Raw genomic sequence first — 14,056 nt, 5'->3', positions numbered from 1 at the left:
CCAAGGGGAATTCAGTTCACAAATGTGATTGATAAGATATAGTTTACAATGTAATAAAATAACTTTTTTCCCTCATGTTACATTGCCATGTTTGAATCAAATTTTGGAAGTAAATATATTTTAAAAGAAGAATTCCTAGTCAAGTTGAAGGAGCTTTCTTACAGAGATCAAACACACCTACTCAAATTGGCAAAGAAAAATGTATAGTGGGGGAAGAAAAATAAGTTTATCAGTTAACTTGTCCATATTTAAGTTTTTCAAATTAGAGTTACTTAGATAATAGAAAAGGATATCATTGGATTTGACTAGGTTTTAGAATTAAATTAACCCTAGTTTTACCCTGGCAATATTAGGTGTTGAAAAATACCTCTGTTTGATGGGTTCATGAAAATGTAGCTTCATGAAATACCTTGGTGACTATCATACATGACTACTGGAGTTCCAGATCTGAAAATTACGAAAGCTGTTTACTGACCTCCAAGTATCTTGTATTCATAATGTCTGGGAATTCTAATCTTGTATTTTTATATCCTAGTTGATTTTTTAAAATTAAATTGTCATTCTATAAAAAGAGAAATATTGCATCTGTTTAAAAACAAGAGAACGCTAGGTGATGCAAAGATTTGGTAAAGGTATCCAGAGTCTTTTACCTTCAAGGAGCCAATTTGAATCCAATCCAGGTCTGCAGTCTCCAAAAGTCATTCTTATCAAACTGCTGTGTGGTGTCCTATGTGAGATAAATTTAGTATTCTCAGTCCTGTCCTTTCTCTTTACTGCTGCCTTTCAAATCTATGCCAAACATTCATCTTCAGGCTGGGCTCCCCAAATACTTGTAACGCTGTCCCATTTCCTGCCTGCCAAATGGACCTCTTTCTCTTCCTTTCCTAAAAACTCCAGGAATGTGAGTATAATCTCACCACACTCTCCATTTCTCTAGTGTATTGTCTTGGTTTATAAATAGTAAGCTCTTTGGGGCAGGGAATATGTCTTGGTCTGTTTGTAACGTGCCATGTTAATGTAAAGAACTATACAAATAATATTACCATTGTAACAGTCATTACATTGAATAGTGGCCATATTTAGAAGGCAATATCACAGTGTTTTTAACAGACTTAAATGTTACTTTTTGACAGGAAGCAAGTAATGAATTCTATAGTACAAGTTCCTATCGGGTGATTATGGCCCTGAGTTTTATTTTTGCTAAAGCAATTACTAATGTAATGGCTGGATACTTGTGCCCACTAGAGCCTGGTTCTGTGATTTTTTTATTTTTTTTTTAGGATGGTTATTGATCTCTTGCTGAGCTGAGATTTCAGTTTTATGCCAGATAGCTTGATTAATGGGTTGGTTTCTTTAAGTGGACTGAATGGGGGTAGGAATCATGGGCAGCCCATACTGCCAACCCTAAATCCGTCAAGTCGCATAGCTCATTATGAAACAGTTATCAAGTGTACATGAAAAATTAATTGGGCTCAGTTTGATTCTGAAAAGAATCAGCTTTCTACTTGGCGGTCCCCCCAATCTTTCCAGATGTTATGCACTAGCCCCTCGAGAAGCAGCAAAGGGAGATGTATTAATACATTGTATTGATTAGATCAAGACCCCTGACAGTTATTTGTAGAGATACCATCTGGCTGCTGTTAGAATTCCTTCACCAAAAACAGGACGTGACATGTTATTAATCTCAACTCTCTAACTATAGACAGTTGCCTTTTCTGCTAAACCGCATTTTACCATTCGTAGGAGATGGAGGCAGACCTGAAGGGTGCTGAAATTAAGGTTATTACACAAATTGAGCCATATGGTCCAAATATTTCAGCAAGAAAATTGCCAGGCAATAAAAATTGCTCCTGCCTTCCTAATGGTGTAAATTACAGTTTAACCATGGCTCTAATGATGTCCTTCTGCCGCGCTTAACTACTGTTACATGAAGGACATTGTTTTAAAAATATAAAAAAACAAGTAAATGCCAGCAGCGTGTTTTACAATCTGTTAGTGTGTCATTAAGAACACTGTCAGAATTACATAAACATAATGGCAGGCAACCTAGCATACAAAGGAACAAGTATGGAAATAGAAAGTGTCTTCAAAACTCCTTTAGCTCTGTAATGTCAAGAGCCCTTTCCCTTTTGGAACTCTTCCAGTCTGAAAAGACATGGCTTCTTATTTATTCCATTTCTCACACAGACGGTGATGGAAACTTAAAAACAGGAAAAAAGCATTCAGATGCATTGTGCGTGTGTAATAATATGTGAGTAATTGTGCCTCTATGTTACAACAGAGCAAGAGAAAGAACTGATTATATAGGAAAAGAAAAAAATCATGAATATTTTTGCAGTAGAAGGGCTGATCTCTTTGATCTCTTATGATTTGTGGCTTCATATTTTTTATTTGCAAATATTTTTGGAAAATTGCAAGGTATTGATGGAAATGTTCTAGAAGCCCAAACATTTCATAAATTTGTAGCACAAAGGTTATTCATCTTAAAATTCCTGTGAAAAGTGTCTTTTCTCTTATTTGCTGTTCCTTATTTTTTGTTCGTTTTTTAGAAAAATTGTATTCATCCAATCAAGGAACACAAATGATATCTTGTGACAATAAGACAACATAGAGAAAAAATAGTGAATAATTAAAGGGAACATTCACAAATAACATCTAATTTAAAAATCATTTGTCCAAACTGTATTGTGAATACAAATACAAATAAGGAAGAAACTCCAAGAAAATCATTATTGGTTAACAAAACAATTAAGAAAAAAGTGATATAAATTCATAGCAAATATTATTCATAATGTCAAGTATGACCAGCTCTACTTTGAATGGTGTGTAAGTTTTCATTCTACATATGGATATTGGCCATTGAATATTTCCTTAGCTGATGAATATCAGCATAGCTCCATTACAACTTGAGGATCTGGTCAATTGTGTACATATGTCCTGTATAGACAGGAGAAAAAGAAGTGCAGGTGAGGTTAGCTCACCAATTTCAATAACAAATTATCCAACTCAAACAGTGTTGTCAGCTTTTGCAATTTTATCACATCTCTCATGATATTTGATGTTTTTTCTTAAATCCCCAGCTTCTGGAGTCATGTGATTACATGAGAATCTCATCTTTCATTTAAGTCGACATTTTCCGTCAGGGGGAGTGGGAGGAAGCATTTTCTGACAAGCTCTACTGTCAACCCTACATGCTAAAATCAAACCAAGCTTGAACTGGATCTTTTATCAGACTCAATAAAATTAAGATCACTTTTTTAAAAAACAAAATTTCTTTTCAGCTGCCTTTACAACTTCCTTGTACAAGCCAGGACCATAAGTGGAAATGCCAAAATATCATGAGTAATCCTTACTATATTTCCAAACCAACTGAAGGCATAAAATCGTAGAAATCTCATAAGAGCTTCTTCTCAGGGTTTCTGGTCCAACTGTAGATCTGCAATGAGTTCTGATTTGATTGTGGCTGAACATCCAGGCTTTTCAGTACTTACATGTTGTGATGGGTTCGGTCACAGAGACCCCCTTGGGACTGTCACTTGATGTGCTGAGATTACCTCTGAGCCCGTTTTCCCTGCCAGTTTGGGACTCCAGAACTCTGTCTTGTTGAGCCAGACACACTATCCTGCTGCAACACAGACCCAGGTCTGGGCCACACCCCCAAAGCTGCAGACTTTAACCAAAAACTGCTCAGCAGGTCACCTATCTCCAGCACCCAGACACCCAGTTCCCAATGGGATCCAAACCCCAAATAAATCCATTTTACTCTGTATAAAGCTTATATAGGGTAAACTCATAAATTGTCCACCCTCTATAACACTGATAGATATGCACAGCTGTTTGCTCCCCCAGGTATTAATCACTTATTCTGGGTTTACTAATAAACAAAAGTGATTTTATGAAGTATAAATAGTAGGGTTTAAGTGGTTTAAAGTAATTAGACAGAACAAAGCAAGTTACCAAGAAAAATAAAACAAAATATGCAAGTCTAAGCCTAATATATTAAGAAACTGATTACAGGTAAATCTCACCCTCAGAGATGTTCCAGTAAGCTTCTTTCACAGACTAGACTCCTTCCTAGCTTGGGCCCTATCTTTTCCCCTGGTACAGTCCTTGTTAGTTCCACCAGGCATCTTATGTGAAAAGCAGGGGCTTTCTCATGACTGGGACCCCCTTTGTTCTGTTCCACCCCCTTCTATGTCTTTGGCACAAGGCGGGAATCTTTTATCTCTCTGGGTTCCCACCCGTCCGTCTAAATGGAAAAGTACTAGGTTTAAGATGGATTCCAGTATCAGGTGACATGTTCACATGTCCTGTGAGACCCCCTCCATTCTTCTAGGGCTGGTCTGCACATATAAAGGAAGGCTTGCAGGTAAATAAACCATTTACAAACCATTGTCCTAGTCAATGGGAGTCATCAAGATTCTAAACCACCATTAATGGCCCACACTAAGCATAATTACAGTAGGACGTCAGAGTTATACTTCATATTTCTAGTTTCAGATACAAGAATGATACCGTCATACAAATAGGATGAACACACTCAGTAAGATTATAAGCTTTGTAATGATACTTTACAATAGACTTTTTGCATAATGCATATTCCAGTTACATCACACTTATAAAGTATATGGAGTGCAACGTCACACATACTATGTAGATGGGCACATTACAACCTACATAGATAAAGGAAGAAAGTCCCAACCTTTTGAGATTCTCCCATCATAAGTTATATCTCCAACCTTCAAACATACCAGTGTGTGACATAAACTATCAAAATGTGTGACAAATGATTGGAATGTGGAGCACCTGGGTTTTGCTGTCCATCATCCCATAATTGATTGATTACAGTAGATTTTAACTATGAAACCAGTTTTTAAGGATGTTCCTTCACCGTTACTCAAATAAGCCAGCTTTCTAATCTGTTATGCAGGTGTTGGTGTTTTGGGGAGGGTGACCCTGCTCAAGCTGCTCAGAGGCTGGAGAATTGGGGATGATATCCTGGTTAGGCTGATTGTCCAGTGTACCAGGAAGCAGAGGGGCTTAAAGAGAAGGTCCCTGATCAGGCTGCTCACAGCATGAGGAGATTGATGGAAAACTGCATGCCCAAGCTTCCCCCAAATTCATTTAATGAGCTGTCCCTGCCTACGCAGCCCCTCACCCTTATCTGTAGGTCTCTGCTGATTCCCTATTGCCCTGCAAGGCACAAAAGACCATCAGCTGCTCCTCCAGCAGCTCCCTGGACCAAAACTGCAAGAGAAGAGTCCCCTCCTTCTTCCTCAACCCCCGCCTCTATCAGCTGCTGCTCCCTGTCCCAGTGCACTGCTAGAGAATGTGGTGCAGTGGGATAGGGAGCCCAAGTCAACTCTAGTTCTGAAGACTGAGCAGAGAACTCTGCTCCTCTCTTCAGATACAAGTTAGGGAGAAGTTTGATTTCTACTCTCTCATATTATACAGCCCAGATCTTACAGTCCTTACACAAGCAGAACTCCTGTTTAAATCAGGCCTTATTCTGTTGTGAGCTGCCTGGGTATGCTAATGGGGAAGAGCCTTGAGGAACTAGTTAATGCCTACACTGCCATCTACAGCAAGCCATAACTGGGGGCGTACTCTGCTCCTTTCCAACCACGCAGTGCAGCTTCCTGACCTAAGCTCTTCTGCCTTGCAGTGACAGATTGTCTCTTATCAGAGGGGTAGCTGTGTTAGTCTGGATCTGTAAACAGCAACAAAGAGTCCTGTGGCACCTTATAGAATAACAGATGTATTGGAACATAAGCTTTCGTGGACGAATACCCACTTCGTCAGACACGTGCACCCACGAAAGCTTATGCTCCAATACATCTGTTAGTATTACTCAGATTTCCTCTCTCAGTTTGCATAGATGAATATAAATGCTAGACCTAGACTGTTTCAGTTTGTACATATAGATAGTGCTACTGTATAGACATGTAGATGTGTTTCCCCCTTTTATGGGATGATGATTATTTATTTGTACTAAAGTAGTAATTTGAAGCCTCAAGCAACATGGTGTTAGGCACTGAATATACACATACTAAGAGAAAGTCCTGTCCAATAGAGCTTATGATCTAAGCAAATAAGAGAAACAAAGGGTGGGAGGGGGGAAGAGAGATGAAGTGACTTGCCCAAGGTCACAGAGCTGGTTGAGGCTGGAATAGTACCCAAGTCTTCTGATTCCCAGTGCAGTGCCCTCTCTACTAGCTCATGCTGCCTCAAAGCATGTGTAACTTCAGTGATGAATGGAGTCTTGGAGTCTAGGTGGTTTTAAAATAATTCCTGAAATGAGAATACATGATACCTATTAGTGTTTTGTATCTGGCTCCCTTCCTGTTCTGCACACAAGCACGCCACACTCACAAACAGACTATTTATAGGTCATCTTTAAAACCCTTTGCTGCTTGGTGCAATTCAAGGAGTTTTAAAACTACACTCTCAAGTAGCATGATCCCAGACTATGCAGAGTTTTGAAGATCATTGCCAGCACCTTGAATTGTACCTGGAAATGAATTAGAAGTCAGTGCAGAGATTGGCACATTGGTAATATGGCATTTAGTGGCTCGCTGCATTATCCACTGGCTGTTATTGGCTCTCAAGGGTGGTCATAAGTAGCCTGATCGTGGTAGAGTGCAATGTGAAAAACCAAAAAGCCAAAGTGATTCGCTTGTCTGTATTCGAGAGCTTTATTATGAATATTATCAGGGAAGAGGGGAGCAGAATTCAGCTTAATGCTGGGGTTCTTCTTTAAAACAAGTGTTCCCTTGTGTTCCATTTCCATCCCCTTTCTCAACTGTATCAGCATTTCTCTAATGAAAAGCTGTGCACAAAGTTTTTCTTTCATTCACCTCAGTATGTATCTACTCTAGCCAAGATCAAAATCTGGCCTTTTCTGGACTGAGGAGCTGCAAGCCCTTTTAGAATGGTCCTCACTTCAACAGTATCTATGTGCAGCATTCACAGTTGTTCTCCCAAGCACACAGGGCCTGCTCCAGAATCCTTTGGAGCCAATGGAAAAAGTTCCACTCACTTCAATAGGCTTTGGATCAGACCTGTAGAGAGACTGCAGTTTAATTTCTCAGGTACTGGAACTTGGTTGCATGTTTTGCATTAAAAAATAAAAAGGGAGACACATAGTTCTCCCATCTCCAACTTGCTGATCAAAATGATTACCACGGACCTGACTGAATCTTTCTCAAGACCTAGGTGAACTGAGAGCAAAAGTCAAAATTCTAATTATCAAGGGAGGAAAAAAATCATTTGCAGTATTCTTAGCCTACATACACCTTGTTTAGAGACATAGGGCTGGCTATTTAAAGGGTATCTAAATGAACCAATAGGCATCTAGTGGGATTTTCAGAAACACCGAGGAATCTAACTTCTATTGAAATCAGTGGGAGTTTAGGAGTCTGGGTGCTTTTGAAAATCCCGTTATGCGCCTATCTGCATCTTTAGGTGACTAAATATCTTTAAAAATCTGGCCCATAATAACTAAATCACAGTAATTTCTTTGTTTACTCATTTATAACCCAAATAATGCATATAAACTAGAGATGCTACTCTGCAACTAGTGAACTTACAAGTTAATATGTTTGAGTCAATGAATGTGCTATAAAGAAATTCTCAGTCCTGGACAGAGCATAATTTGTTTTGCTCTAAGATGGCTATATACCTGTTAACTTAATTCTTTATTTTAATTCCCATGTTAACTGAAATATCCAAGGAAAAGACAAAATCTGAAATAAGCCGATAGGTTTTAAATCATTTTAAAGTAATAGCCCAACATAATATATTAACTTCTCTTTGCTAGAAGCATCTAATTAGTGTAAGACACAGGATGATCAGCTAAGAGAGAGTGAATTAACTCTATGTTCAGTGCTCCTGTCCTGTGGACAGAAATGAAGTTTGTGCTTGGCAATCCTAACTCACAGCACAGGGGTGTTATGCAAACTTTCCATTTAAACAGCCAAAAATATGGGATTTTATATTTTCCAGACCTGTCTAGAGGTAATGATCGGAGCATTTAATACACTGAAATACAAACAAAAATAACATCCCAACACTGCCTGTGTTCCTACTTGCCCTGTTTACGTTGGAGTGTCTGCACACCAATTTGTCTACTGTTTAGTTAAGAGCAATTGATACACCTGTTTATATATGTATGTGAATTTAGTGCTGGACTCTTAGCACAGGAAACTGAAGTCCCCACTCTGAAGAACAGGGACAGCAGAGCCTGTCACTGCAAGCTTCTCTTCACTGCGCCATCAATATACCTTAGTCTTGAGCCAGAGGGACTACATAGACATAAGAACAAGATAAGGAGTCTGGAAATAAACACCCCAACTTGTTCACTTGGGGATCTGAGTTCAAATCATTCAAATCCCAGGGAACGTTTCCCCCAGTAACTCAACCAAATCTCAGGTTCCCCTTTCTTCCTGTTGGCATATTCTTCTGCTCTCTGGGAATTGTGGGGCTTCATTTCTTAGCATACAGTTGCTAAGGGACACTTGAGCATTTTCTTGTTTCTGTAATGAGCCTTATGGAGCAGTACCAGAAGCTTAGTGCAGAACTGCTGCAGTGGGGAGAGAGTTTTCTCTCACGTGTCTGAGGGATGGTGTTCAGGCGACTTCCTGGGACCCCAGTAGGCCTTTAGGATTGAACAGTGAACCAGAACAGAAGCCTCTCACCCAAATATGGGGGAGCATCTAACTGGTGGGGGCCCAAAAATAGTGAGAGGGAGAAGACAGCTATCATGCCTCCCCTGTTTGGAGGAAGAGAGCATGGATTGTTGAGGGGAGGGGCAGCTGTTGAGGGTGGTGGTTGACTGAAGGCTGTCCTTGAATTTCTCCACTGGATGAACTTCCTCGATAAGGTTCACCCAAAATATTGAACCTGGGCCGTAGACTTAGCTGAAGTGGGTTCGAGGTTTGATACAAACACTTTGCTCTGCTCCAACCACAGACGGGTGAAAGACCAGTCCAGACTCCATACCCACCAAATCCAAGGCTCTGTGCTGAGAATGGCTGCCAAACAAAACAAATTGTTCTGTGAGGTTATTTTTTATGATGTGGACACATAACTGGACTGAGACCACAAACTCATTTCCCATCCTGTTAACCATTAACAGCCATCAGAAGGCAATGACTTTCATTCTCTATCAAACAACCTGGATTGAACTGGAGACTCAGAGGTGGAAGGCTCTACATCCAATTACCAGTCCCAGGAGCCAGATAGTGTGCTTTCCTGTGGGATGTATGATTAGTTAAGGCCAAAAAAATATACATTTAAAATCCTGAAGGAAGGTCTTTAAGTGTCAACTGTCTTTTTGGCCTACAACTTTTGAAAATGTTCATTTAATTTTAAGGGCCAAATTGTGCCTGTAGATGCACACGTGCAGCTCCCAGTAACTTTAAATGGGGCACATCCACAGGCATAATATGGGCTTTAACATTTAGCTTGAAGTCAATTATTTATCATTGTTTTATAGCATAGCATAGAAGTTACAGCACTTGTGGCAGGTTAGATTTGCTTGGACCATTCAGTGAAGTGCAGAGGAAAAGAATAATAAAATATTTGTTTCTTCTGCTTTAAAATGTTGCATCTGTTTTCCACTGTGTTGGTGGAGAACAGGGATTTAAAGTTGTGAATTGCCTTGAGGCTGTGTTATCTTCCTCTACTTAGCAGCAGTTAGAGCTGCTCTTTTTGTATGTGTTGGGTGAAAGTGACAAGGACTCAGAATGATTGAGGAAAGGGAATAAAATAAGGCTGTGATTAATAATAATATGACTGCCTATTGTACCTTTGTAAAATAGGAACAACAACAACAATAATACTCGTTTGTAGCTGCAAGCAGTAACTCACAGGGGTGTTATGAAGCTTAATTAATGTTTTTAACATGCTCTAAGATCCTTGGATGGAAAGTCTTATATAATTGCAAAGTCATCTTATTTTTATTGTGCACAACTGACATACAGTGACATTTTCAAAGACACTGATGTGGGAGTTCAACTGTGATCCATGTTAAGATCTAGATTGTCCTTGGACAAGTCCCCTTTAAGGTGAGGGTTATCGTTGTGTCAGTTTTTCTGGTGTTATGGCTGTAGAGCTGTTCAAAAAAAAATTGCTAGTAACTGTTTTGATAATTACAAAATGCAGGTTTTTTTTCCACTTTCCCACTGTACAAAAGTAGTTGAACTGTTTCTATTCAAACTTGCCAAAAGAATTCATCTTTAAGCATCTACAAAGCCTGGAAAATTCCATCTCTTTCAAAGTTATCAGCAGCGTACCATCACAAGATGATACACCGGGTAGTTTAGAGAGGAGATGATTAAGGGGATATGATAAGGGCATACGTGGCAATGAATGGTACAGAGAAAGCAAATTGGGTGCTGCTTTTTACCCTCCCTCATAACGTAATAATGAGAGGGCATCCAAAGAAAACAAAAAGCAACAAATGTAATATTGACAAAAGGATTTTTTTTACAACACACACAACTCACTGACACAAGATATCATTGAAGCCAGGAGCTCAGTCGAATTCATAGGGATAATGAAAGCATCCACAGTTACATTGTAGAGGATTTAAAAAAGACCGAAACCCTCATGCTTTAGTGCATAAGCCAACTACTAACTGCCAGGGCTTACTTCCCCAGTAAGCAGATTATTCCAGTATAGTCCATTATGGAGATCCTTATACCTTCCTCTGAAGTACTATCTCTAGTACTGGCTGTTCTAGTAGACAGGATACTGGGCTAGTCAGATCATCACAGTGATTTTGCATGGCAAGTCTTATGTTCTGACAAAAAAAAAGTCTAACCTAATCCTGGCCATCAGTCAATATTTCTAATGGAAATTATGCTTCACTGTACCAGGACAGGTATGACATTAACCCTTAATACCCAAATAGTGTGCTCACAGGGTTAAGCACAAAACCCATTGCTGTTTGCAGGATTGAGCCCTTAAACCTAAACCCTTTGCTGCAGCAATCATGATTCTTATTTTTCTTTAAAGTGCCACAAATATGGATATGGTGGCACAATATGGATAAATTGGAGGAATATTGGTTGGGACTATGCCTGACAGTGTTTGCAGGATTGGGCCCAAAGTGGGTACCAGCAAGTGGATTTCCCACCCGGCTCTAAACAGAATCTTTACACACTATATTTATTCTAAACTTGCCCCCTTGCTGAGGTTCAGCTTTGAGTAACTCAGATAACAACAGAAATTATAAGTCTCAGTCTGATCTTTCTGCCCAGATTTGTCTGCTCCTAGGGTTTACCTACAGAGACGTCTCCAGCCAATGCCCTAATTCCTCTGTCCAAAGAACCATTCCCATGTCCTGTATGTTTGGGTGGGTCTAAGAGGATGCAAGGACCACAGTGAACCAGTTGGTTTGTGCAGATTCCAAACACTGCTTATAAGGTTAGGTCAACACAAAAACCCCACCAGCCTGTTGCACTGTGTATAATAATGTTTGATATTACAATATGTGGCACAATCAGGATGGCTCTGGTTGGCTGAAACTGTTCTGATTTTCCTTTTCCAAGCATGTCTTGCTCTAATAAAGCCAGAATTTTTACTTTTGCCTATTTTTCCAAGAGTGAAGTTTACTCTTTTGCAATTGAGTTTAAATATTATCTACTGTATTTGTTTATTTGGTCTCAAAATCCATATTAAATATATTAGACCAGATTCTGCCTCCCTTCTTCTGAATAGTAACTTACTCCACCCATTGATCTCCATGTGACTACTCAAGAAGTAGAGTTCTATTCAGTGTGAGTAAGGGTAGCAGATTCTGGTTTATAGAAAGCAAAGTCTGAAAAGAAAAGGCCAGTCAGTTACCCAGACTATTTAAAGATATTTTCCATCCCTTTCCAATTGGTTTTCTCATAGAAGAGAATAATAACTATCAATGTTGGGAGGGGGAAAATAGGATAAATGTAAGTTGGGAGGAGTGGAAAAGACTCTGGCTTACTTTATAGTACATCTTAGGAGTGCTGCAAGGGGTAAATATTAATATTAGCAAAGCATTTTGACATTGTCTGACAGAGGGTATCTATAGCAGAAGGTCAAGTTATTGTATTTTTTGCCTTATTTTTTTAAGTTAGTAATGCAGGGAAATCTCTTGTTGAATTTCAGCATTTCTCAATGCAACATTAGACAGGTACCAGTGCAGAAACATATTTCTTTGAAGGAACAAGTATTCAGTAGAATTAGGGAAATTAAAAAGAAAAGTTTTTCTTTGTGGATTTAAAAACAACAACAAGGTCTTATTGCCATAGGAATAGAGGGAACTACAGAAGTGCTGACTTTACAAAAGAAGTTTCTATAATGTTTTGCCAGCAAAAAAGCAATGGCACTGTTGATAATTTAAAAGTCTGCTGCTACCCAAAAGCCAACAACAGTGCCTGAATGTGGTGTGCTAAATGCACTTGCTTTCATTTTACTGTATAATGTATCACCCACCTTCTTTATGGTACATTACTTTCAAGTAAAAGCAGGGAATTCAGACTGTTTCTGAGACTACAGCAAATCCTTAGCTATCATGGTGTGCCAAGAAAGAATGCTGTTTACTGTGCCACTAAGTAATTACTGTTATAGGCAATGGTGATACATGACTCTGTTGCATATAACCTACTGTTCCTCACATGTTCTGGTCAGAAAGAGAAATACTCAATATTATTATAATATAATATTATTTATTATGTTATTAATTGTTTTCAGAGCACTGTAAATGTAGATAGCACTTTACTGAAGGCTTGATTCTGCATACCTTACTCACCTAAGTAGTCCATGGATTTCCGTAGGACAGTCCCCATAGGAAATATGCTGAGTCATAAGAGGTGAGGCCATTCACAGTCCACCAGAAGACTCTTAGCATGTTGCAGGACCAAGCTCATCAGCAAGGACTAAAAGGTGGAGCTACCAAGTTGAAATATAATCTCACACACAAAAACTATGTTAAAAGAACATGATTAAGGTTGCAAATTCAATTACTCAAAAGTTAAGAAATGCCAGAATTAAGAGTTCCCTGTATGGCATAAAAAATCATTTGTCCCCCTTGTTTGTATACATTATGATACATACTTTAATTACATTATTACATTTTTTAATTACATGATTTTTTCCATAGGACTCCTGTCTCATTTAATGACCAGGATGGACGGTGCTCACTTAATGAGCAACTACTCAATGTTTTGCTTTATCCTCAGTGTTCATTGTGTGACCCTAGCCCTTATTTACAGCACTCTGTTCAAACTCTGCTCTGAATATAGAATTATTAAGCACAGAGGGATGAAGGTCAAAAGTTTCCACTAATTTTGAGTGCTCAATTTGAGATACCTTTTCTTCCATTAAGTGATGTGTTGAACTAAACAGCACAATGTCATCAGCAAAAATGAGGCAATCCAAGTGTGCTTTATCATTCGTCCATAAAATTCCTCAGTTGCCTTCTGCAGTTACTTTTCTCATGACATAAACAACGACTACTGTGAACAACAGTGGGGACATAATACACTTTTGCCTTACTCCACTGCAAGCCAGTGTCTGATGTTGTCACAATCTCTGACTGCATATTTGTTACCATATAGATCCTTGATTATTCTAATTATTTTTGCTGGTATTCCAATATGTCATAATTTTCCAAAGACTCTCTCTGTGCACCCTGTCAAAAGCCTTCTGGAAATCTATAACATTTATCACAAGAGGTGTTTACCACTCCATACTTTTTGTTCTATAATATATCTGAGAACAACAATATGGTCAGTACATAATCTCTGTGGTCTAAACCCTGCTTGTTCCTCTCTAATTTGGAGATCTATTTGTTTCCTGATATGTTCCAGAATAATGTTGCACATGCTTCTCCAAGGCACTGGGATAATGTGATTCCTCTCCAGTTATTGCAGTTGGTAAGGTCACCCTTCTTTGGCAATTCTGACACAGCAAAACAAGATGGTTTATTTATCAAAAAGGAAAAGACAAAATATATGGCTGTCAATGTCCCAAAAGCAGCCATCGGAGTAGATGAAGAAACAGTAGACAAAGCAGC

General features: G+C 38.9%; 1 protein-coding gene across 1 annotated transcript in view; it reads left to right on the top strand.

The window, feature by feature from the left end:
• USH2A (usherin) overlaps nt 1-14,056 on the top strand; it is a 565,863-nt gene that overhangs the window by 495,296 nt on the left and 56,511 nt on the right. The gene's annotated exons all lie outside the window — the stretch shown is intronic.

This window comes from Malaclemys terrapin, chromosome 3 (genome assembly GCF_027887155.1).
Source record: "Malaclemys terrapin pileata isolate rMalTer1 chromosome 3, rMalTer1.hap1, whole genome shotgun sequence".
NCBI lineage: Eukaryota > Metazoa > Chordata > Testudines > Emydidae > Malaclemys > Malaclemys terrapin.
This window is presented reverse-complemented; position numbering and strand designations above follow the sequence as displayed.